Raw genomic sequence first — 23,880 nt, 5'->3', positions numbered from 1 at the left:
GGCAGTAGGTGTCACCATAAGGTCACCATGAAATAATAACATATGCTACCTTGGTTGACATGAGGAAAAGTTTGACATTTATCTTATTAAAATGCCAACTGAAGATAATGCTTTAACAACATGAAAACTAGGCTTTGAGGTGTCTAAATTTCCACACTCTAAGGCTGAGCAGGACTTTTTGGATCAGCACTTTGATCTCTTTGAACAGGGATCCAGAGGACAATGCATCAGCCTGTCCTTGAGCTCCGGGATGATGAAACTAGAGCACTAAGTGGAGCTGAAACATTAGGGGGGGGGTGATGGATCACCACGTTTGATTAGTTTTCAGGCATCTGTCACTAAACATCTGTCTTTATTTCATGGGGACAAAACCTGACATTTGCATGCACTTGACCTACATGGAGGAGCTCTGCTTTGGGATAAGAGCTCAAACTGACAGATGCTGAGAAATAGCTGGTTTTCATTTGATATCTCAAAGGGAAAATAATGGGGAAGAAGGACTTTGTGAGATCAGAAAAAGGATATTTTGTCACTACAAAATATTTTCACTACATGAAGCCTACTACAGTCTAATGGGGAAATTATATTACTATATTTGTTTTGGTTGATTCTGTTCCTACTGCCACTCCATCCATTTTATGTTACCCCTGCACACTCAGATCTATTTTTCCAACTCATCTACAGAGAAAGTTATTCTAGTCAGCTGCCACTGAAGGGCAGCATTGCCAAACCATAAATCAATAAGACAACATTCCACTGTCCTAATGAACTTGGACTTAAAAGAAACATAAAGCAGCTTCTTATTAGTCTCTTAATTAAATTTATATACAAGATTTTGTATTTTATTTGTTCAGCTTTATAGTGCGTTTCTGTGGGCTATTGATCTAAAATTAAACCCACTCCATGTTCTTTCCAGGGAAGTCATTCCTTCATTGTTAGCTTCTCAGATAGAGAAATCGAAGGGAGAAAGACATTCAAAGTAACCCTCATAGGATGTGTGGCTAAGCCTAAGCATGTTCGCCACGCTTCTCATTCAAGCAGCAGGGAGTATGACTTTGAGAAGCAGATGATTCAGGTCTGCAAAAATTAAGGAAATACATTTTCTATCATTTTGGTCCATTTTCTCATATTTAAGATCTCTCTTAGCTTTTATGCAGTTGTATGGTGATTTGCTCTGCTGCATTTGTCCTGTCAGATTTCTAGCTAATTTTATTGGTTTGTTTTGGGGCAGCGATGAGGTCAGACGGTGCTGAGCTGAAGGTCAGAGTCAACACAGTGCCATTATATCTGCTGCTTTGCTTCAGACAAAACAACTCGATGATAAAGCTTGTGACAAATGAGACCAGTTTTGTTTTGATTGGGTGTTTTTTTTGGCATAGAGAAGAGCTGGAATAATTCTCAAAACACACCCCAGGCTTCAATGCAGCGTTCATAAATGGTGTGCCACTCGATCCCCTCCGAGCTTATAACAAGATTTAGAGGCTTTCTATGCCAGATGATAGAGTTTTGCAGGACGAATAGGCACTCTTATATTTTATCAGGAGAAGTGGAGTGGTGGGCTGTTTGGGGGATGATGCTTGCTTGATCCGAGCAAAAGGAATTGCTATCTGTAATTTCTCCCTCCTCCTACACCAACTGATAAAAAATCACAAAGTAAAATTGACTCTTGGTTGCCATTATAAGGTTTCACATGTAAGCTAATGTGATTCATACCTGCTAGGATAATACCATTACATATTACAGCAAATTGTTCCAGACCTCTTCACCCCACACAAAACCTTCCCTGGAAGAAGTCTGTGCCCTGAACTGCAGAGGCTTAACCTTGACTAATTTATATGCTGTGGCATTTGATTTTCTACCATAAATCTCCTGTAAATTGGACCACATCTGCCATTTCCTAGAATGATTAATTCACACTCACTGAGGGTGTCCATCTTAAAGAGCCTATCAAGATCAGGCAGCTCTCCTTTTATCTGCAGGTCTATCTGTTCTATGCTGCCTTTGTTTCCATTTTTGTTCTCTATTTTCGTAAGGCGACTGTAGTGGGAAAATATTGAAACAATGTCGGTAAACTTAAATGGTTTGTTAAAATCAGTACAGTTAAGCTCAGCATTAAGCTTTCTCTAGTTAAACTGGAACAGAATAAATATGAGCAGGAAACAGATGGTGGTATGATATCCAACTGAGGTCATTGGTCAGTTTGTGGAGCTAAATAAAACAGCAGCTTGTAGCTTTTTAAGAGATTTCAGATATTGGACTTGAAATGGAAAGCGTAATATAAAATATATATAGTTAGCATAGTTTTATGTGTAGATATTACTCATACAATTTGACCTCCTACAAGTCTTTAATCATAGTGGCATGAATACTTTTTTTAGATTACAGACTCAAAAGTGATTCATGTGGTTTGATGTATTGTTGATTATGATTTAATGTAGTGGTGTGGTACTTGAGCGAGATCAGTCAAGGGAACACAGAGGGTATTAAAATAAAAGTTTTTGTACTGTCAACCAGTAACAGAGGCCTTGGTATCTAAAGAGGTATGATCAGGTTTGCCAGCTCTGCCTTACACACCACATCAGCTCTGTGACAGCAGCTCCAAGGTGAATCAACTCCAACCCCCAGTTCTTTCTTACAAATAGCATGGTGATATGAAAAAACGGTCTGGCCTTAAACGAACAGTATCAAAAGGGTTTGCTGTATTTTAAAAAATGTCATGATTTTATTTGCTTTTCAAGCTAGTTCTCTGTGCAAATTACCTTTTGTATTTATTTAGAGATATAAAACTATGCCACATAAAGCTATAAAGCTAATATATATAAAGTTTTGTTTCATCCTTAGCTATTGTTAGCTCACACATGCTAAGTGCTGCAGTGCTGCTTCTTGGGTGGAGGAGAGATGTGAAGACTTACTGAAAAAAGCTTAGTTCTGAGGCCACAATGCACCGGATTAACACAAATGTGTTCATTTGAACATGGTACACAAACCTTTACATCAGTTTAAGCTTTTAGACCAAGTGGTGTGATCACGACTTTAGTGCCAAATGGAAAAATATGGAAATGAAAGTTTAAGGAGTCCTAGTCCAGATGTTTCTTAGAAATGTAAAATTAAAGGAAATTTTACAGCACCCCCTTAATACTTCTTACTCTGGTTGTTTGGTTTATATATGGAGCAAAGAAAGTTAGAAAAGGAGGTTAATATGTTGAGTTTGGTTACTTATGATGCTAGATTTATACCAAGCAAGCACAAATCAGGAATTGGAAACAAACATTGTGCACTATAATAAAAAAAAACAGTAGTTTGGTAAGTTTCCAAGAATTAAAAGATTAAAAAAAAAAAAAAAAAAAATCAGATTTTTTCTTTCTGCTACTAAGAGATTACTTCCCGAAGAAAATAGTTCCTTTGACCAAATGACTTACTTTACTGTGTTTTTAAGCCATACAAAGTGTTACAATTCAAGGAAATTTCAGAATTATATAAAATTTAAGAGAAAATACATAAACCTAAATCATATAATAAAAAATATATATTAAAGATAAATAGGGAGAGATATAAAAACTGATATTCAGCTGAAGATTTCTGGATAAATATTAATTCTGTTAATATTTTGTACTATCAAATACAAAATACATTTAAAAATATGTACCTTGGGAATATAATAAAATGTGTTGACCTGCACTTGACTAAAATGTTATTGATCGCTGCTAAGATATAGCATATGCTATAACAAGAAACTGGCTCAGGCTGGATTCACCATCTATACTGCAATATAATCAAAATGGATAAAACAATTTATATTCTCAGATTAAAAGAAGATATTTAATTTGTTGTTGTTGACGAGTAAAAAAAGTGGACATTGTATGACACCAAAGACAAGGTTTGTTTAGTTTTTTTTAACTTTCTTTTGGTTATATCACCTTAAGTTGAACAAATTATTGGAGTAAAAACGATGAAAATGTTTGTGGATGAAAATTTCAATAATATAAAAGATTTTCAGGCATTCAGCCTTAGTTTTGATCTTAGATCTTTCTCAGCTCCTTGAGTTTAACAGAACATTTTTGGTGAAGAAGCTATTTGCTGTAAGGAACTCCTATTGGAATAGAGCACGGACACCTAACAATACAGGAAGCAAACTATCATGAAAACATTGCAATGGTCTACAGATATTATCGTGCTGGTTCTTTATTTGTCCTGAGAATAAACAACTTGAATATTAAGTAAATGCTTGCTTTAAGTGGCATCTTGTCTTACTTAATCTAACATGAGAAACATACAATGTACACATACTTTCATGAAAGTTTCTGTGCCTGAAAGCAATTTATTCTTTGGCAAGTCTGTTTGATGGAATATATTAAACAGTGATATTTCGCTGAAGAGGCTGTCATGTCTTGCCTTGTCTCAAATGCAGCTTTACTCCTCCATGAGCAAATTACCCTGCAGCCCTATCAGCAGAGACACCATTCTGGTATGGTATACATTAATGAAAAGCAGAGGAAATGTAAGACATACAACATGCTCACATGACTCAAAGTGAAGATCTGACGACGCCCCTGCTGAATAAATCACTGCTGAAGATCAGCTACACTGGGGATATCAAAAGAAGCTGCAAGACTTAAAACCCCTGTTCACTTATCAACATTTAATTAACTAATAATTCAGTTCTACCACCGCAAATTAAATTAAATTTGTGTTTTAAATTTTTAATCATCAAACTGCATGCCATTTTTCAAACACTCCTTAGCCTTAGTTCTCAGGTCAACTGGCTCATTTTTATTCATATCTTTTAATAATTCCTTGACTGAAATTTCTCAGTATTTCCTAATGTAGCACGATGAACATCAAGCAAGCTCAAAATAACACGCTTGTAGTTATTGCATCAGGGTGATGTTGCAGACAGCCTGCACTGAGAGGAGCAGGTCTGGAAATATCGGCAGTGTTATTGGTCTTTTTTAGCGGAAGTGGACAAAAAAGACAAATTAGTTTTAAATGGGGTTAGATAGCATTTAGGATGTCTAGTGGCACAATTATGTGGTAAAACTTAAACAAACAAAACATTTTTTTAGTATATAATTTTTTGTTTTCTTAAATTAGTAATACAATTTTTTGAGGTGTTTTGAGTTCAACAGACAGAGACTTCTTCACTTTCAGTTTATTTCACTAAGAGGCTAAGGGGGCTGGAGCACACGCCCCTGTTGCTCCTTGACCCCAAAATGCCCTTTTCTCAAGAACAGTTATTGTTATTAGTAATTTATAATAAATGATCTGCCAGCAGCCGTTCCATCATATGTCACCGGAAGACCCTTCACATAAATTCTGCCATGACATGCGAAGCTGCCCAGCAATGAGAATGCTGTAGGGCCTGATGTAACACACCCTGGTGCAGTGAATGGTAGTATACATCTATTTATGTTGGTTTGCGACCAGCTATTAATCAAGAGAAGAAGAAAAAGAAGAAGAAGCACAAGGCAAGCTGGCAAGCTGAAGCAGAATGGACCAGAGAGCGGTTGTCATCAGTAGCCAAAAAAGTTAGTGAGTCAAAGAATCGGTGGTGAGTGATAGAAGTTAAGTGTACATTGTTTGATGTATTTAGCTGAAGGTATGTTTACATAAGAGCCTGCCAAATAAGGGCAAAAACTATGATATGCATGGTTTTCTTATTTTTCTGATTTGGACACCCCAGCTATTAATTACTGGACATGATGTGTCATGTAGCCAGCAAGTGCTCATCAGTGCATGAACGAAATCATGTTCTTAGTAGCCGAGTCATGCAATGGCTGAGTGTTCATCAGTGATGGGAATGACAGGGTTAAAATACACAATGTTACTAAAGGCATGACCTTTTTCAGTAACGGTTAATCTAATTACTCTTTCCATCATTACAACACGATACCGTTACTGATGATAGTAACGGCGTTACTATCATTCAGCACACTGAGGCGGTTATCTGACTCTGGGTTTTACAGAGAGAAACAACCACATAACCTGAGTGATGATGATGATTTCTATGTGGCTCTAACATCCTGGCCCCTAATTGTTCTTGGAAACCACAATACAATTACTTCCTTACATGTCCTTAGAGCTAAACAAGTTACATAAAAAAAAAGTGAAACAATGTCCATATTACAACTTGATCTTCTCAACATCAGGAACAAGTTGAGCAACAACCAGAACGCTTCAGCAATCATCCTGCTGTGTGCATGCCAAAGAGAAGGAAGAAAATGGAGTTAGAGGTTTCAGAACATGACTCACCATTGAGACAAGCCTTTACCGCTGTCTCAGTAGTGACATGTGAAAGATGGTTACATTTCATCGTCGAGCAGCATAAAGAGCTTGAAAACAGGTCGAAGAAGAACACTTGTGCTGGTCTTCACCTTAGCCTGACAAACGTGTCCTCTGCTGTCCCCCATTGTCTGGATCACCAGACCCATAACCCATGAATTCCTTGGGGCTGTTTCATCAATGATAAGCACAACGTCACCTTCAGTGATATTACTTTTTGGATGAGCCCACTTTTGCCTGTCTTGCAAAGTCTGCAAGTACTCCTTGGTCCAGCGTCTCCAAAATAAATCAGTCAAGTAATGGATCTGCCACCGTCTGTGTTTAGAGTAAATGTCATTCCTGTCAAAGATGCCTGGTGGTAATGGGGGTCTGGCTTTCATGAATAGCATGTCATTTAGATCATTGGGATTTGTAATGGGACAGCTATTAAGGATAACTTTAACTTCACAAAGCAAAGTCTGCAGCCCTTCCTCATCAACTGTTTGCTGCTTCACAACTGAGTTGAGCACTTTCCTTACTGTCCATATCTGCTGCTCCCAAACATCACCAAAATGTGATGCTGCAGGGGGATTGAACATCCAAGTGATGCTTTTTGCTACCAAGGTGTCTTGAATCTTTGCACGATTCAAAGTCTGCGCTGCTTCTTGCAGCTCACATTCTGCACCTACCAGATTTGTTCTATTGTCGGAACAAATCAGCTTGACTTGCCCTTTGTGAGCAATGAACCTGGGCAATGCATGAATACGGGAGATTGTGTTCAAAGAACTTGCTAGCTCAGTATCTAGAGCTGTCATTGTTAAACAAGTGAAAATCATGCCATACTTCTTTATCATGGTCCGACCTCTCTTAACCTCAAAATGACCAAAATAGTCCATACCAACATTTCTGAATGGTGGCTTATTAGCTACAAGTCTTTCACTGGATAAATCTGCCATGACTTCACCTCCTGGTTTTCCAATGCTGCTGTTTGCAGGTTACACATCTTGACAGAACTGTCCGGATGGCTGAATGAGCTCTTAATATCCAGTATTGCTGCCGGACCTTTGACAAAACATGATTCCTGTCACTGTGTGCAGTGTAGTTGTTTTAGCTCTTTTTGCATTGCAGATTTATTCAATCTGCCACCAACTCTCAGTTTGCCATTTTGAATGACAGCTGACAACAAGTACAATGTCCTGGCAGACTTAAAGTCAGTGTGTGCAGCCGGACACACGCGCACAGCCACACACACAAACCATCCAAGAGAGGCACACAGCAACAGTGAGTCCAGAGAAAACAAAGGAGGAGCTGGAATCATGGACATCAGCTCTCCCCTCACAGAGATAAAAGACAAGAACATTATGAGAAAAGTTGATTATGACCAGAAACAAAGAGTTTCTTCATGTTGGCTGGAAGAAGCTAGAATCACGTGAAGCACCTCCCCTGAGGAGGAGACGGAGACATGACATCCAAGCAGCCTGAGATTAGTTACATTTACATCATCCCCTTAATAGTTCTTACTCTGGTTGTATGTTTATGTATGGAGCAATACAAAATTAGTAATTTTTCTGTTTCCATTCCAAATCTCAGGTATTGTGGTCAGCCACAGTAAGCCGCTTCCTAGAAGACTCAGCAGGTTTTGCATCATGCCATGTAACACTAAGATAACTACTGTCTGTAGTTTCATGTTAGAGTTTGCTGCTACGCTTTTAGAAATAAGGGTTCCATAAGGGTTCTCCGTGAAGGTCAGAGGTTCTACAAAGAACCATTTGCGTCTGAAAATCCCTTTTTTATTGAAAGGGTCTATCAAGGGTTCTTCAAGGGTTCCCTGTAAGAAAAAGGGTTGAAACCCCTTTAATGTGGAGAACCCCTTTTTGGGAGAAAACGTTCTTCAAGGCCTAGTGAAAGTATGTGTGTTAAGAGATCATCACCCTCAAATATTCATGTTTTAAAAAGTATTTTAATGCATGTGTCTGGAATGCTCTCATCAATTAATTTTACTGATTCTAACAAAGTCTAAAATTTCATGTCTTGTCAAAGACGGGTTAAATGTATTGCATTTAGAAAACAGTGTTCCAAGACAACCAGTCAGGTAAGAGTTAAACCGTGAAGCTGACTTCCGGCACCATTTTTACAATACAGCCAATCAGTAGCCACAGTGTAGATGACACAGGAATGCACAATGAAGCTCGCCCAAGCGTGGCTACCGATTGGCTGTCATATAAATGGTTTTGGAAATTAGCCCCATGACCAGCCATCGTGAACCATGTATGTGCCTTTTGTTTGCCTGAATTTGGTATTAACCGAGATTGGATTTCCACCATGGATTTTTGCAGTTGATCACCTTGTTAGAAAACAGCATGCTGTGCAATTAGTACTTAAACATTTAACAGTTGTACGCTTGCATTTGAAATTGTAAAGAAATTCTAATTACTTTCACCTGTAAATGTCACTGTACGTTTTAAGTCTGTTCTGACATCAGTCAACAAGTGAAATAGCCCTAACTTTGTGCGAGTAGTGTATGCCTCACTGTTTATTCTAATGGGATCTAAGCTCCAATCCACTAAACCTTCAACATACAGGCACCCAGTTAAATTAAATCAGGGTAAGACAGGTATACCACTGAGCCCTTTCACATCCAAAGGAATATATTGAATGAAATTATCAATTTAACCAGTAGGGGTAAAAAAAAGAACCATTAAATTAAGTAAAAAAAAAAAAAAGTCAAATAATCAAATGTGGGATCCCTTTGCTACAAACAAAATCTATAATCATAGGTTTGTCTGTCTAATGTAAAATAAAATTAGGATGGGATTAGGTTGAGAGACACATGATTTTTGGCATGTGGAGCCTGGGAGCTAGCTGCCCTGTTGGTTGCCCTGTGGGACCTGAGTGTTGATTTCTATATTGACAAAACAGGTGTGACTTGTCAGTGGTGATTACTATTCACTCATGTGATCACATGTGTAGGAATTTGGATTAAGAGATGGGTTAAGTGTGACAACACCTTAAACCTCAGAGAATCATGGTAAGTTAAATCTTATTTTACCAAGCATGAAGGATTTTCAGGGGGAAAGGTAGAATATCTTATTTTTTTTTTACGTATTTTTTTGGCACAAAGAAGATATCTAAAACATATTGAACTGTACCATCAAAGTGAACCCAATTTTGCTGTTGAATGTGGTGAAAATGGATGCCCAAATAAATATACCAAAACATCATCATTTCAAAAACTTCTAAGCCAGAAACACAGCAACACAGTCCAACAGGAAAACACAGGAGTGGACCAGCATGGACCTATCATATGTCATGTAACATTTTTGTTTGTGTTACAAACCTGGAATGTGTTTACTGAGACGACATTCAATTTACTAACATAAAATAATTTTGTGCGGTCCTCTCACTTTCATCTGATTGTGTGCCAATGGAGGCTTGTGTTGCAGGAGTTAGAAGAGAAGGTCAGTCAGTCTGTTCCACTGTCACTATTACTATGTGCCTATTCTCAGATTATTCTCTCTGGACCATCTATTACTGTTGGTAGACAGCTAGCTAATTCATCTGTTGTAGTAATTATGTCTTGTATAGACGCTACTACTGTTTTTGTCTTTCCTATCTATGTCACCATTGTTGGAGATTATATTCATCCACCAGACGAGGACATCTTGGAGTACCTGGCTTGTCTGTAACACTGGTTAATCCACTGGCCTATCCTCACCTTTATTCCCCACAGGACCAACATAACCTCTCCTCAGAGAGTGTGCCCTTATCTATTATTGTGTAAAGATTTTTGAATAAAAAGAAAGATTTGAATGCTTTTTCAATTTCAACTATTTTGAAAGACACAATATACAATGTGCATGTTATTCAATAGTTGTGCCTGATATGTTGCATCAATTTTTTTCTATAACAATTAAAAGGCAAGAGGGTTATTAGGTAAAAGATGTCTATGTGGGTTGTAGATAAAATCATTTGAAATAAAAGGGTTCTTAGTGGAACTCCCCGTATGGGATCTGGATGTAACCCACGGGATATAAAAGGGTTCCGGCTATAACCCTCAGTAAAGGTTATTGGTGGAATCACCACATCATTGCAGGGTTCAGTGTAGAACCTGTCATGGGGGGTTCTGGGTAGAACCTTCTACTTATGGTTCTTGGTGTAACCCTTTATGATAAGTTCTAGTCAGAACCCTCTGAAAAGATTTCACGTAAAACCCTTACAAAGGGTTCTAACAAGCACCAGTAAGGGTTCTCCTGTGAGGACAAGCCGAAGAATCGCATACGGTTAGAGGCAGCACTTTTTTTTCTAAGAGTGTACATTGGTGTGCTGGATGGGCCAGGAGTTTCTTCACCTTTGCAGTCACCAGAGTATCCAGGCCTTTTCATTTGTTAGTAAAGGCTTTATTAAAGTACACCAAAACAGTTAAATGGATTTTTTCTATCACTCTTCTCTGCTATGACCATCCCCATTTGTTCCCCCTCTTCAGATTGCATCTAGTTTCGTCATTGTGATGTGCATGTGAAAATATAAGCTATCTGTATTACAGTATATAGTAGTACATTGTTTTACATACATGTAGTTCATTGCAACTGGAACAGCTGTGTTATTACTGGTCTTTAAAATCAGGTTTGATGTGCCACTTTTTTTTCAAATCTCAACTTTGCATATGACAACCTTTATATTTCACATTCATTCTAACATAACGTTTTGTAGATTGATTTGTTTGGGCAAAAATCCACATTTTTCTGTGGAAAAAAGATAAAAAGACTGCACACTATTACATAATCAAATTTACTTTTCACTGGGATTGTGTCTGAAAGAAATACAGCCAACTCATAAATGAAAAAAAATTGGTTAAAGGTGCATAGACTAACCAGAGTTAATAAATTTATGGGTTTAGTACTGTGTGGCTATTCCTCATATGGACATGTGATCCATTGTCCATGATAAAATATTGATCACAGCTGCTTTAATTATTCAATTAGCTGATATGACAAGAGAAAGAATCCTTAATAGGCAACACTGAAGCGATCGACAATGTAGACATAAGAATATAACTGACATCTGTTAAAACTTTAGGTGTGGTAGAGTTTATGTTTAAGTAAAAAAACAAAACAAAAAAGACAATGATAATGATAATAAAGCAGAGGAGGGAAGATTTTATAGGAAATTAATCAAATGACTTCAAGTCATATTTCACCTAGACTCTTTATACTTTGCTACCAGCTCCATCATTTAGGAAGTGTATGGGTTTTGACATTTTAGGCCTCAAAATGCTCAGTAACCCACTCCAGATACAACGACATAGATACAGTGTAATTGAGACTATCTTTGTGTAATCACTTGTTTATCTTGGACTGGCTATAAAGCGGAGTCCAATAAAGAAGTGAAATGCGAGTGAGATGCATGTTTATATGAGCTGTTATATGTGTCAGGGTGATAGTTTACAGCCTCTCTGTTCCCAGGATGTTTTCCGCGCTGCTTGTTTTGAGGCCCATGTGAGGCTGCCACCTTCAATAAACAGTCACTCCCCTTATCAAAACCTCTAAGCCAGACCAACAGCATGATCAAGAGGCACACCTGAGGTGAACCCAGGGGTAATCTACCCTCCAGCCTTTCTTCCCATGCTGCCGTCCCTTTGTTTATTTCTCCTTGTCTTATATGTTTTGCTTGCTTACATTTTCTTTTGGTTTGAAATGAAGGGAACATTTTGGATTGAGGTGTCATGCCCTTGATTCAGCTTCAGTGAGTCTATAAGACTGTGTCATGGTAATATACTACTCTCATATGTTGTGGATTTCATTTCCAAGCCAGTGACCTCAGTCCCTTTTGTACACCACCAACTATGAGCTTTGTCCATTTCAATCTCATTTTTATTCTTTATTTAGATCTCAGCCTCCCTTCACAGCCATTGCTGAGGGAAGAAAAAAAAATGCCTGCTCGCTCCGGTCAGTGTTCATATTTTTCTCTCATGGAGAGACTTGACCCACAGTCTTTAAAATGAATGACCTCTACACTCGTACTGGCTCCAGTTAAACAATACGACCCCCTTCCTTCCTTCATAAAGCTGAATGGACTGCCTCAAAAGGTACAAATAGAAGGACTGAAAAGCCAAGAACCAAAAGAAATTGTGGTTGTGTCCACCTGACAAAAAGAAACAACTTACAAAGAAGTTATTTGCTGCAAAATTTGAGAGCAACATGTAATATTTTCTAGGGGAGAAGTGGGAAGCACTTGAAATGAAGAAAGTCTGACAAATTTATGGCAATGCTATAAATGTAAATCAGTCATTTTGATTTGCACAACACATTTCAAAGAAGTCAAATTAGATTTAAGATGGAAATGACTGACAAAATATACAGAATGATTTATGCCCATAAGTAAACATCAGAACTGTCAACATTGATAATTTGGCATCTCAAAAGTAAACTGCGGTTGGTCTGAAGTCGTTAAATGTTAAAATATACAGGATTTTTTCATCCAATGTAGTTGTACCAGAGCAGTTTAAATTCAGTGAGGAGGACACAAAAAGCAGCATTAATGTCACCGTACCTGACACTTTCACACACTGATGAATTTAAAGAAGCAGCAAGAAGCACCTTTTTGAAAAATGTGTACTGTGATACCCAGACATGATGTAATGATGTGTCAGTAAACTACACACTCAGGTTTGTAAACCAGGCTTATCTTTGACACCTATGAGGTTATCAGAGGAACATGATATAACACAGCTAAATTCAGCTTGCCCTGTGATATGCCTTTCATTCTTACTTTTTACAAATCAACATAATATTCAACAAATATACATAATATATCTTATTTCATTAGGTAATATTTTAAGCCTTTGATTGCAGGAAGAGGGTGGATAAGGGGATTTGTCATGTGAAACAATGAATTTCTGTACCAAGTTCTGTGCATGAAACCTGAACAATTATCTTTCATTAAGTAGAGGAAAAGTCAGGTAATTGATAAGATTATGTTTACATATTCATGTTGTATAGATATATAGTTATTTCTATTATTGATCCACTATATATACTGTTTAACTAGCTCACGTTGCTTTCCCTGGTGTTGCTAAAAATACATAAGAATAGATAGAAAAATACACAGCTTCTCTCAGAAATGTGAAATTACACTTCAAAGTCACTGACTTCACAACTCACTCAAAGTACTGGATGCACCAGTTGCCTCTTGATGTTTGCATGAACGACTAAGAAACGCAGCATTGCAGTGTTCAGTAAGAAATATAGCACCTACAAATGGAGTCCAATGTTCAACACACAGCCCTAATGGATGTAGATGGATGATTTAGTTAGTAATAAATTCTGCAAGGAAGCAAAGTGCATTATATCTGTATGAGAACATTAAAGACCAGTATGGGGGTGGCCCAGACATGAAAGGTGATGTGGTCAAGAATGACTGCTGACAGACCAGAAAGAGAACTCTCTAAAGATGGACAAAAAACATATAGAAATAATACCTCTAAAAAGCTTTATATTTTGGGTTTCTAGGAATAATTTGGTGTTTTATCATTGTTGGGCAAGTCAAGAAAATGATCAAGCACCTCCCCTGGTACTTGGTTTTCTCCTCCAAAAATAAATTATCTTGATTCTTTTTTCTTGTTCATTATTAACAGTTTATTAAGTAAGAAAATAAAAAATCAAAAAAAAAAAAATCATAAAGTTACAATGTTAAAATGATTATCCAGAAGTAAACTGCTGACATTAATTGCAATACATACTTACTAAGAGCCATAAAAGATAGATGACTGAAAGTAATATTAACTTCCCACCCACGTCTACAGCACTTGATATACTCTTTTATGATGCCTATATCTAATTTGTCACAGTCATATTGCTGCAGTTATTTGTGCAACTCTGTTTCTTGAAGCGATTACTGACAGGTCCCTTCTTTTACTCACTGCAAGGTGTATTTTAACAGCAGTAAACGAGTTTAAAGACACACGAAATATATGAGTCCGTGAGTCAGTCATTTTTTACAACACCTGAAAAATATTATAAAATGTAATTAAAAACAGTTTTAACTACAATCAGAAAATTTTTGTTAAATTTGATTATTTAAAATCTGTTTTTTTTTTTAATCTAATATAAATAAAATGTTTAGAGAATCAGAGAAAGCTTACAAACAACATTGTGCAATGATCTTCAGGCTCTCAATAAATTAAAAACATATCTCTCCGTATAGCTGAAAATCACTGCATGGGGGTAGGGGCACTTAAAAAAATTGTTTGACACTGCACCCAAAAATGCAGATTAACCCTTTTTTAAAGAAAGAAAGAAGAAACCAATATGTATTACCAAGTCCACTAAATACTGATGCTCATTAAAACTGAATTGAAGAGGCTAATCTGGAGTCTGACAAGAGTATATATATATATATATATATATATATATATATATATAATTTTTTAAATGATTGGGTTAAGCCTTTTTACAGACAAAACAATGCCAAACCACATTCTGAATGTATCATAAAAGCATCACCTGGGTGCAAGAGTCTGGGTGCAAACTGAGCTGCTTGCAGCCCAGACTTGATAGATAGTGAAAAATTTGAGTTGTTATGAAGCAAAAATTATGACAAAGTAGAATCCAAACCGTTGAGCAGCTAAATTCACATAAACAAGGAAAATCTTTTTGTTTCAAGGCTTCAGCAGCTGTTCTCTTCCTATTTAAATGCTTCAATTATTGTTAAAAGAAATAAAGCACAGTGATAACATAGTTTCTCTTTTTAGATTCAATCAGCAATGGTTAAGAGTGTGACTGAGAGGTTGGTGTGTGCATGTGTAGGTATGTGTGTGTGTGTATGTGTGTGTGTGTGTGTGTGTGTGTGTGTGTGTCTGCGTGTGTGTATATGTATCAGGATGGTCGGGACATAGGTGTGTATGTGGGCAGTATCACATGCCGTGTGGAGGGGCCTGGGGTTGGTGGGTCGTAGGTCTGGGTTCTCCTGCTTTCCTCGTCCCCCTCCTCTCCTGGGGGAGTCATGGGGAACGGCTGATCCTGGCCTATCCTGCCCTGGGGTCCTCCCAGGAAGCAGGGGGGACTGCTGCTGCCAGAGGCTCATCCTATGGAAGGAATTTCACTTCCCTCTGGTAATACAATCCCAGACCCCTCTCCTTCCCCGTTATTTCCCACACACACGTAAGGTCTTGAGAGGTGTGCATGTCATGGTGGGTGGAGCGGAGGGGGTCATCTAAGTGGCCTCCTTGGCTGTGCCCTGTGGGGTCTTGTCTTTAAGTTTTAATTACATTTAGACATCAAAACACAAAAACACAACACAAACAACTTTGGGGGGGGGGGGTTGTGCCATGTTGTGCATGGCAGGCGGGGCTGTTCGGGTGACCTTGCTCCCAGCATGGAGTGATTACTGCCCCTCAATTTTAATAAGCATCATTTTTCTTTTTTTCATTTTTTGAATTTATTTAACAGGGAAAGCATATATTAAGAAACAAAGATAAAAATCTGTGTAAATTTGCCAGGGTTAGCCAAAAGGCTAATTTTCATCTGTGGTCTCTGGCCAGATCTTACAAGGCTACCTGGTAACTAATAAAACATAATAAAAGCACTTTATGAACACACACATGCACAGAATTACTAAAATAGTAAAAAAAAAAAAAAAAAAAAAATGATAAAAACATACACACACATACACAACTAAAATTGTACATAATCAGTAACAAACCCAAAAGAAACACATACCATAGTTTCATACAACATCAGGAGTAAAACACAACAAAACAACAAAAAAAAAACAAACAAAAAAAACAAAAAAAAACAAACAAAAAAAAAAAACACCAAACAAACACACACACTTTAAGAATATAAAAACGGAATGAGTGGTAAGTGTTAGGTTGTCTAATATGACTTGGAATAGAGTCCCACTGCTGGGAGGCTCTGATTGAGAAGGCGGACTGACTAAAAGCATTTGTCTGAGATGGAATAATACAGTCCCCTCTTGTCAACCCTCTCGTAATCTGGAGTGAGTCTGATCTTGTACCTACAAAACCACTGAGTATGGGGGGAGCCAGACCATGGAGGATTTTGTAAACTAGACATATATTTGTATACTTTTTCAAATTCTCCTAACTCAGAAGACTATATTTCCTAAGCATTGAACAGAAATGATAACTGTGAGGTTTGTGGTCAAGAGTTTTCAGGGTCTGTTTGTATAATGATTTCAAAAGTTTGAGAGTGGTAGAAATGGCCTGTGACCAGCTTGTCAAACAGTATATCATGTGCCAAATCATTGAATAATCATTGAATGCATGAACATTTTAGCTGCCTGTAGACATACAGTGTCTTTCAGGTCTAAAATTGGCAAGGTTAAATTGAATTCACTTACACGTTTTTTTTAACCCGAACCTTAAAGTTAACGTTGGAATCTATCACAATACCTAAATACTTAAATTCATCTACCACCTGTAACCTTTCTCCTACGACAAAAACCTCTGGTTCTGAAATATTGTTTTCTGTGGTGAAAAACATCTCAACAGTTTTGGACACTTTTAGTTGTAGAAAACACTGACTGAGCCATTTTGTCAACATGACCACAGCATTTGTAAGTTTGGCAGCAACATATTTAGTGCTGCCATGCACATACAATACTGTTTCATCAGCATACATTTGGATCTCAGTCTTAGGGCATACAAATGGCAAATCATTGACATTTAATCTAAATAATAATGGACCTAATATGGACCCTTGTGCTACCCCAGTGGACAGACAAAGGTCATTTGACCAATGATTCTGTAAGTCATGAGTGGGGAAGGTGGGGGCAATGGGGTCCTTTAACACCCCTGCTTCCTGGGCACCACCGTGGGCAGGCAGGGGGAAGTGGTTGCCCAAGGGGTCGGGATCCAAGCTGGATCTGCTGATAGGGTGGCTGCTGGCTCTGGGGGTGCCCAGTCTACTGCATCTGGGTGGGGTGTGGTGGGAGGATGGTGGGGGGTGGTGGTAGGGGTGGGATTTGGGGCTCACTCTCCTCTGTCTGCTAGGGCATGGTGGGTGGGTGAATTGTGATGTGGGTGTGTGAAAGGGAGTCTTTGTCAGTATGGGGTGGGGGAGGCTGTGAGTGAGGGGTTATGGGGTAGATAGATGGGGGGAGGGTAGGATGGGTGGAGGAGGGAGGGGGTGTAAGAGGGTAAGAGGATGGGGGAGTGGTAGATGGAGCTCTGGTTCCTGGGATGTGTGGCTGGAACATTGGGGTGGGGGCTGGCCAGCGCCAGGTAGCTGTCTGGGGTGGCCTGATCTTCTTTGGCATGGTGCGGGCACTCTGCATCGGGGGTGTGACTGCCTCTGGGCTCTTGGGACTTGGGGCCCTTTGCTCTGGGTGCCCTAGATGGCCAGTGCCTGGCAGGGTCGATAGCTGCCAATCTTGGCCCGCAGGGAGCTCTGGCTGTGTGCTTCCTCTGCCGCCCTCGGGGTGGGTCCAGGGTAGTCTTAGTGGTGGGGTGGCTTGGGTTTGTGCTCCAGGATTGCCGCTCATCACCTGTATCTCTGGGTTGCCCTAGTCTGCCTCTAGCCTCCGTAGAGGCGTGGTTTTATTTGCACGATCACACTCATCTCTGCTCACTCCTGACTCTTCATACTTTGCTGACACAGTCAGTGAGTTGTCCACTGGGTCTATACACAAGCTATTTTTTTTTTATTTTTTTTTTTATGTGTGTGTGTCTTTGGTACTTTGGTTGTTGTTGTGATACATCTTGTTGTTGTTGTTGTCTTGATTATATTTTTAGGAACTCCTAAAAAACCTGTAAAAGCTGTAAGGAATTCTCTGTTGTGATTCTGTACAGGTGGAGCAGTTGGTTGTCTGGTGTCAGACTGGATTGATGGTTGTTGCCTCTGTCTACTGTATCTTTGTCTCCTCTTCATTTTTCCACTTTCCTTTTTACTTCTCTCCATTACTGTATAATGTAATAATAATAATAATAATAATAATAAAAATAATAATAATAATAATAATGTAATAAAGAAATAAAAAAAATAGATTATCAAGATGAGCCTTACCCCCATAAAGCTCCTCTTGGTAAAGCAAATTTGTTGAGAACAACACAGCAGTCAAACCATTATTCTGTTTGCTACAATGCTGGACAGGACAAGTTAAAAAAAAATAAAAAAAATCAGCACACACTTGCTTAGGAACAATGCAGAAGTGACAACATTTCGCATTGACCTCACCCACCTCAAATTTCCATCCAATCACACAATTCTTTCCCCACAAGAAATCTATTATATTTGATTGTTTCATATAAAGAACATGCTTTAGATTCAAGAGGTTTTGAGGTGCCAAAATACACAAAGCCTAAAATGATCCAGTTTTCAAACTACCAAGATTTAATGCTGCCTAGCCCTGAGTGCCTGTCACTGGACTGCAATGATCATAATTTACTTTACCCATATGACAGAGAGCATCAGAGCAGCTGGGCTCCTTTGATTTCCAGCATGTCTGCAGCAACACAAGCTAAAGGAAGGGCAGATTTGAAATGTAGCCTCGACACTCAGCAGTCAAACTGTGTAGCATTAACTCACACATAAGTGGGGTTTGGCTGGTGCACTATGTCAAAAACGATACAGTCTTGTTGAAGTCACCAATTTCCTCATGTGATTGAACAACAATCTTCTGATTTTGCTTTTGGCACTTTGTCAGGTTTTACACAGGCTGTGTTCCCTGTGGATATCGTTAAGGAATTAATATCAATGCATTTCTAATAACAGCTTGATGTATTTACAGTTACAAATAATATAGTTACAATTCAGACCCTGGTTGGCGTATTTATTGGTACTAAATCTAACACAAGCATTTATGAGAAGAATTGAAATGTAAGTTTTTGGAATGAATATTTTAATCTGACCTTGAAAAGTGCCTCAAAGCTATAGCTGTCACTTTGTGTTAAAAATTTGCTGCTGATGACTTCAGCTCTTTCACGTCTTCTATCTCCTTCCCTCCATCTCATTATCTTTCCAAATATCATAATTTATTCAAAAGCCCTTAAAAGGCAGACTATAGCCTGACACAGCAATATCCACCAAGAGTGTGCCAGTTCATTAAAAAAGCTCATCAAACATGCACAACACAAACACACACTCACACTTGCATACACACGTTAGCTAATTCAGCTTTCTGGAAGCATTGCCCTGTGTTGCTAATAAGTCTCACTTAACTCCCATACAGTGTCTTAGGGTGCAAGATCTGGATCTGAGGGGCCTTTTTTCAGAGTGCACTGCTGGCTTGATTTTGTGCCGCAAGGAGTGAAATTTACTGTACATCTGAGCAGAGTGTGCTGTCAACAAACCTGTAAACAACCTGTGCAGCTTTGGTTTGTCACAAGCAAAAATGCTGCTCTTAAAACTTTTACTTGATGCTGTCAACTGTCACATACCCTGAAAATTCCCCCCCTGGCATCCAGCATTTAAATTACCTGCACCTGGTTGCCATGTTGCTTGCATGTTTTTGATGAAAATCATTGCAAAGAAAGAATGCTTTTCACTCGTCTCTCAGTAGAATAGCTCAGGGCTTTATTAGGGACCATACGCCTGTCTGACAACACTCTCCTGATGTTGTGTTAAATCCCATATGCAGCTGTGTGTTATTCTGTGCGTCTCACAATTTGCCTGTGTGTGTATGTGTGTACTGTTGGGTAAATGGCCCTCTTCAGCTTTATTACCTGGCCATGAATCATGAGCCTTCATTACAGCCAGCTCATTGTGCTCTGAAGGTTAAGCAAACCAATTAGAGTTCCCCACACGCCGTTGGGGTTCTCAGCAACAACTACATCCCCACGTCTTGCATTTTAAACAGGCAGATGAGTGCTGGGATTAACAATAAAAATAAAGTGAGAACTACAGGAAAGAGGAGGTAGGTAAGGGTTAATGGTTGGAGATATGAGGGAAAGACAGAAGATATGCGGCAGAAGAAGCTAAGGGAGAGGAGGAAACAAGACTATGAGAAAAAGAAAAAGAAAAAGGCCCTATTAAAAGAAATGACACCGTCATGGTTCACTGAGCGCCTGTACCAGCGGCAGTACCCCTGTGTTTAATGCTCTCTGGCTGTCAGCGCCACAGTCAGCAGCACTGCCTGGTTGCTCCCAGGGGGAAGCTGTGTTGCTCTATGCTCTCAATTAACTCTGTCGCTTATTAGAATAGATACCAGGGAAAGACTGAGCCAACCAAAAAGCAAGTCCAATAAAGTGCAGATGTGTCATGCTGTGATAATAACGTGCAGAGTAATTTTGAGAGTTCCTTAGCAGGTCAGATCTGAAGTTTAGATGTCTTCAGATCCTTTTGTCCCACTCAAATTCTAACTCCATAGGCACTGATTCCAGCTGATGCACAAAGGCCTTTTTAATTGTCATCAGATTAGTTTTTCGTGGATGAGTGAGTAGATGAGTCTGTCAGGAGGATGTTCAAGCATGTGTGCATCTGAATTGGGAGGAATCTGGAAGCATGTGTTAAGAGTGTGAAAGCACTAGTCTGTCTCATCTTCTGATGGGCACCTTGAGAATTCATGTACACTGAAGGAACTGTCAAAAGAACGTTTGAGTAAAAGGCAAAATTATAGCTTTCATACACACGCAAAAGGGAATAAAGCTTCATTTAATGTGCTCTTTTCAGAACAGCATAAAGAAAGGTCATACTGGAGAGGAGTATAGTTTAATATTACGTGGCTGTCTTTTTCCTTTCTTTTTTACTTGTCTCAGGTTTTGCTGACCTTCTTTTACATTCATAGTTATTTTATACACGTCAGTGCCAAACTGTGCTATTCTGCTTTTGTGTACACCTACAGGGGTGGAAACTGAGGGACAGAAACGGGTAAGAGAGAGTGATCTCATGCACCAAATATAAAGATGTAAGGCTAGGAATGGCTGATGCTGGTGCACTAAGTTTCCATATTAGCATTTCAGAGGGAATTGTAGAGGAATCAGCTAGAAAACTAAAAGGCTGGATCAGCACTGACTGACAGAACTAAGGACTAATGTTCAGAAAAAAAAAAAGAAAAGAAAAGAAAAAAGGCCCTCTTGCTTCGTTCTCTCTTTCTGCTTCCTTCCAGCTCCACTCAGCCAGAACACCAGCTAAAGATGAATGACTGCCAGGGTTTCATTCTGTCTGGTCCTTTTAGCTAGAATCATGTTAGTGCAAAGACCTTTTCTTATTTTTGTAGACTTGGGGCCTCTGTTTTTGTCATAAAAATGTGTTTTATGGTCATACAAAGTGCATTTATTGCAATACTGAATGTGAGCATAATTTACACTTTTTTCAGTTATATTGCACTTTTAAAAAAATTTTTTTTATACTTTTTATTTCCTTATCTTTCAGGTGCTACTTCCCAGATTTAGACTTTACAGAAAATATATCGTTATCTATTCAAATGTAATGCGCTTTCACCAATTAAGACATCATTTTTTAAACATCACTAGCTCCACCTGTAACAGCTGCATGACATTCTCACTGCGAGTGTGTCACACAGGGACACCTGGATGACCTTTGTACTAAGCATAAACTCAGTGTAATGGTCATCTGGCATTTCATGCTTTTTAGTGTTGTTTTGACTGGTCATGAACCCGGAGGTTATGCTTATAACCTATGTTCTCTGAGGGAAGGAAATGGGGTAAAACATACCAGTATGTTTTCCAACATGACTGTCAAGGCCAATGGAACTGCTGCCATTCAGGGAGGTCTTGCCCTCCCAAGAGTATAAAAAAATGACTACACAGTCATTTCCTCAGTCTACACTGCACTTCAGTCTCTCAACAGTGAGGGGTTGACCAGTCTTGTACCTGGTTTTCCTCTCTCAGGGAACATTGGTTATATGTATAACCTCAATTTCCCTTTAGTCTGATACACTCGGTACAACACGTGAGTATAGGGATATGTCAACACGCCCCAAGAAACTCATTGCAGTTAAATCAAGTTAATGCCTCAACAAATCAGTCATGGTGATGACCTCTGTCACAACTTCTCAATGAAAAGGACTTTCTGGGTCATATCATGGGCCATCAATTAAAAAAGTTAAATTTTACAAATGTGTTTGGTGAAACTGGCATCGGAGTGTATCTCCTCCAACAAAACACCCTTGAGAACTTGCTTCCACAGTCCAGTGAGAAAGCTACTGCTTAGAGAGCATCTTTTCTGCTACTGGAGTAGCAAGACAGACAAACTTGGTGCACGAGTGATGAACAGAGAGCCCATGGATGTCCCCCATATGTTTTGCCAAGCACATATCAGATCCATGTGTGATTCATAAAACGTTCATATGACCTATCCCAGCATGCGAATGATCAGGCCTTGATTATTGCAGCGGCTGAACTCCATCGTCATTTACATGTTACGACGTTAATAAATTGTGGTCCAGTGGCCTCGCCCTGTGAGGTCAAACCGTGGAGAGGAGACATTCTGCCAAAAAAAGAAATCTTTCGAAGGTTGAGATTGAAACCCTCACTTGTAAGGTGGAAAAGTATAAAGAGATGCTGTTTGGCAGCCTAAAAATCAAAGTCAAAGTCGTGCACAAAAACGTTACATGGAAGAGAACCACAGAGGTAGTCCTTAGCCTCGCCATTGTTGAATGGACTCCGTCTGAGGTATGAATAAAGTTCTCTGTAATAAACCCGTGATTAATGTTTTATTAGTTTTTCATTTCGATAATAGCCCATGCCTGGAAACTGAAAGTCACAATTTGTTACTTTGCACATTTGAAAATATACACGATTAATGAAAACATTAAAAATAGTGAATAAAACTTTTTCAGTATCTTTAATATTGTCTGTGTTTACCTGCATTAGCTAAGCATTATTCTGTTCAAGGTACTGTTGTATGAAAACACTTTTTACAGCCTACAAAAGAGAAAATTAGTAGCCTGTTGCATTTCTACTTGTCCAGTAAGGAACTGCACTGTTTTAGTGCACAGCATGAGAAACAGCCTAGTGATTAAATACAGCACCTATACAAATTTAAGGTATAGACTACTTTACTTGATAGAAACAAAGGATCAGCTCCTGTCTCCTTCGTATAGCCCCCAGTGGAGGCTGCGCCAGGGGTGTGAACTCGAGTCAGATGATTTGGACTCGTGTTAGACACAAGGTATAATGTTTATGATATCTGTCTTGACAAAATTATAAAAAACTTGTAACTTGACTTTGACTTTCATTGAAATTACTTGTGATCACTTAGACCTCACCTGTTGATTTGGAAGTACTGAAACAATGACGTTTTATTGCTATTTAATCTTAGCATCTTCACTTTATTACCCACAATACACACAATCTTCTCATCCAATTATGTAGCAGACAATCAAGAAGAAAGGACATCAGAGAGAAGCAGAGCGCCAGTTGCAAAATATGATACCAAAGATTATTTTGTTCACTTACAAGAATGATGTGCTTGTCAATAAAAAAACGTATTGCAGTGTGTAAAACATGGAGGTCAAAAATTACAGACGGAGACTCAACAACTTCCAACTTTGTTTGGCATTTGAAGCTGCACAAAGAAAGTAAGTCAGTCACATTATCAAAGCTAGCAAGCTAATGTTAGCGTAATAATTAGGGTCTTCAGCATTGATGTACATGGCAAACCATTGAGCACATGTTTTTCTCTGTACCCTATGTTATCATTC

Source organism: Melanotaenia boesemani, chromosome 7, assembly GCF_017639745.1.
Source record: "Melanotaenia boesemani isolate fMelBoe1 chromosome 7, fMelBoe1.pri, whole genome shotgun sequence".
Taxonomy (NCBI): Eukaryota; Metazoa; Chordata; class Actinopteri; order Atheriniformes; family Melanotaeniidae; genus Melanotaenia; species Melanotaenia boesemani.
This window is presented reverse-complemented; position numbering follows the sequence as displayed.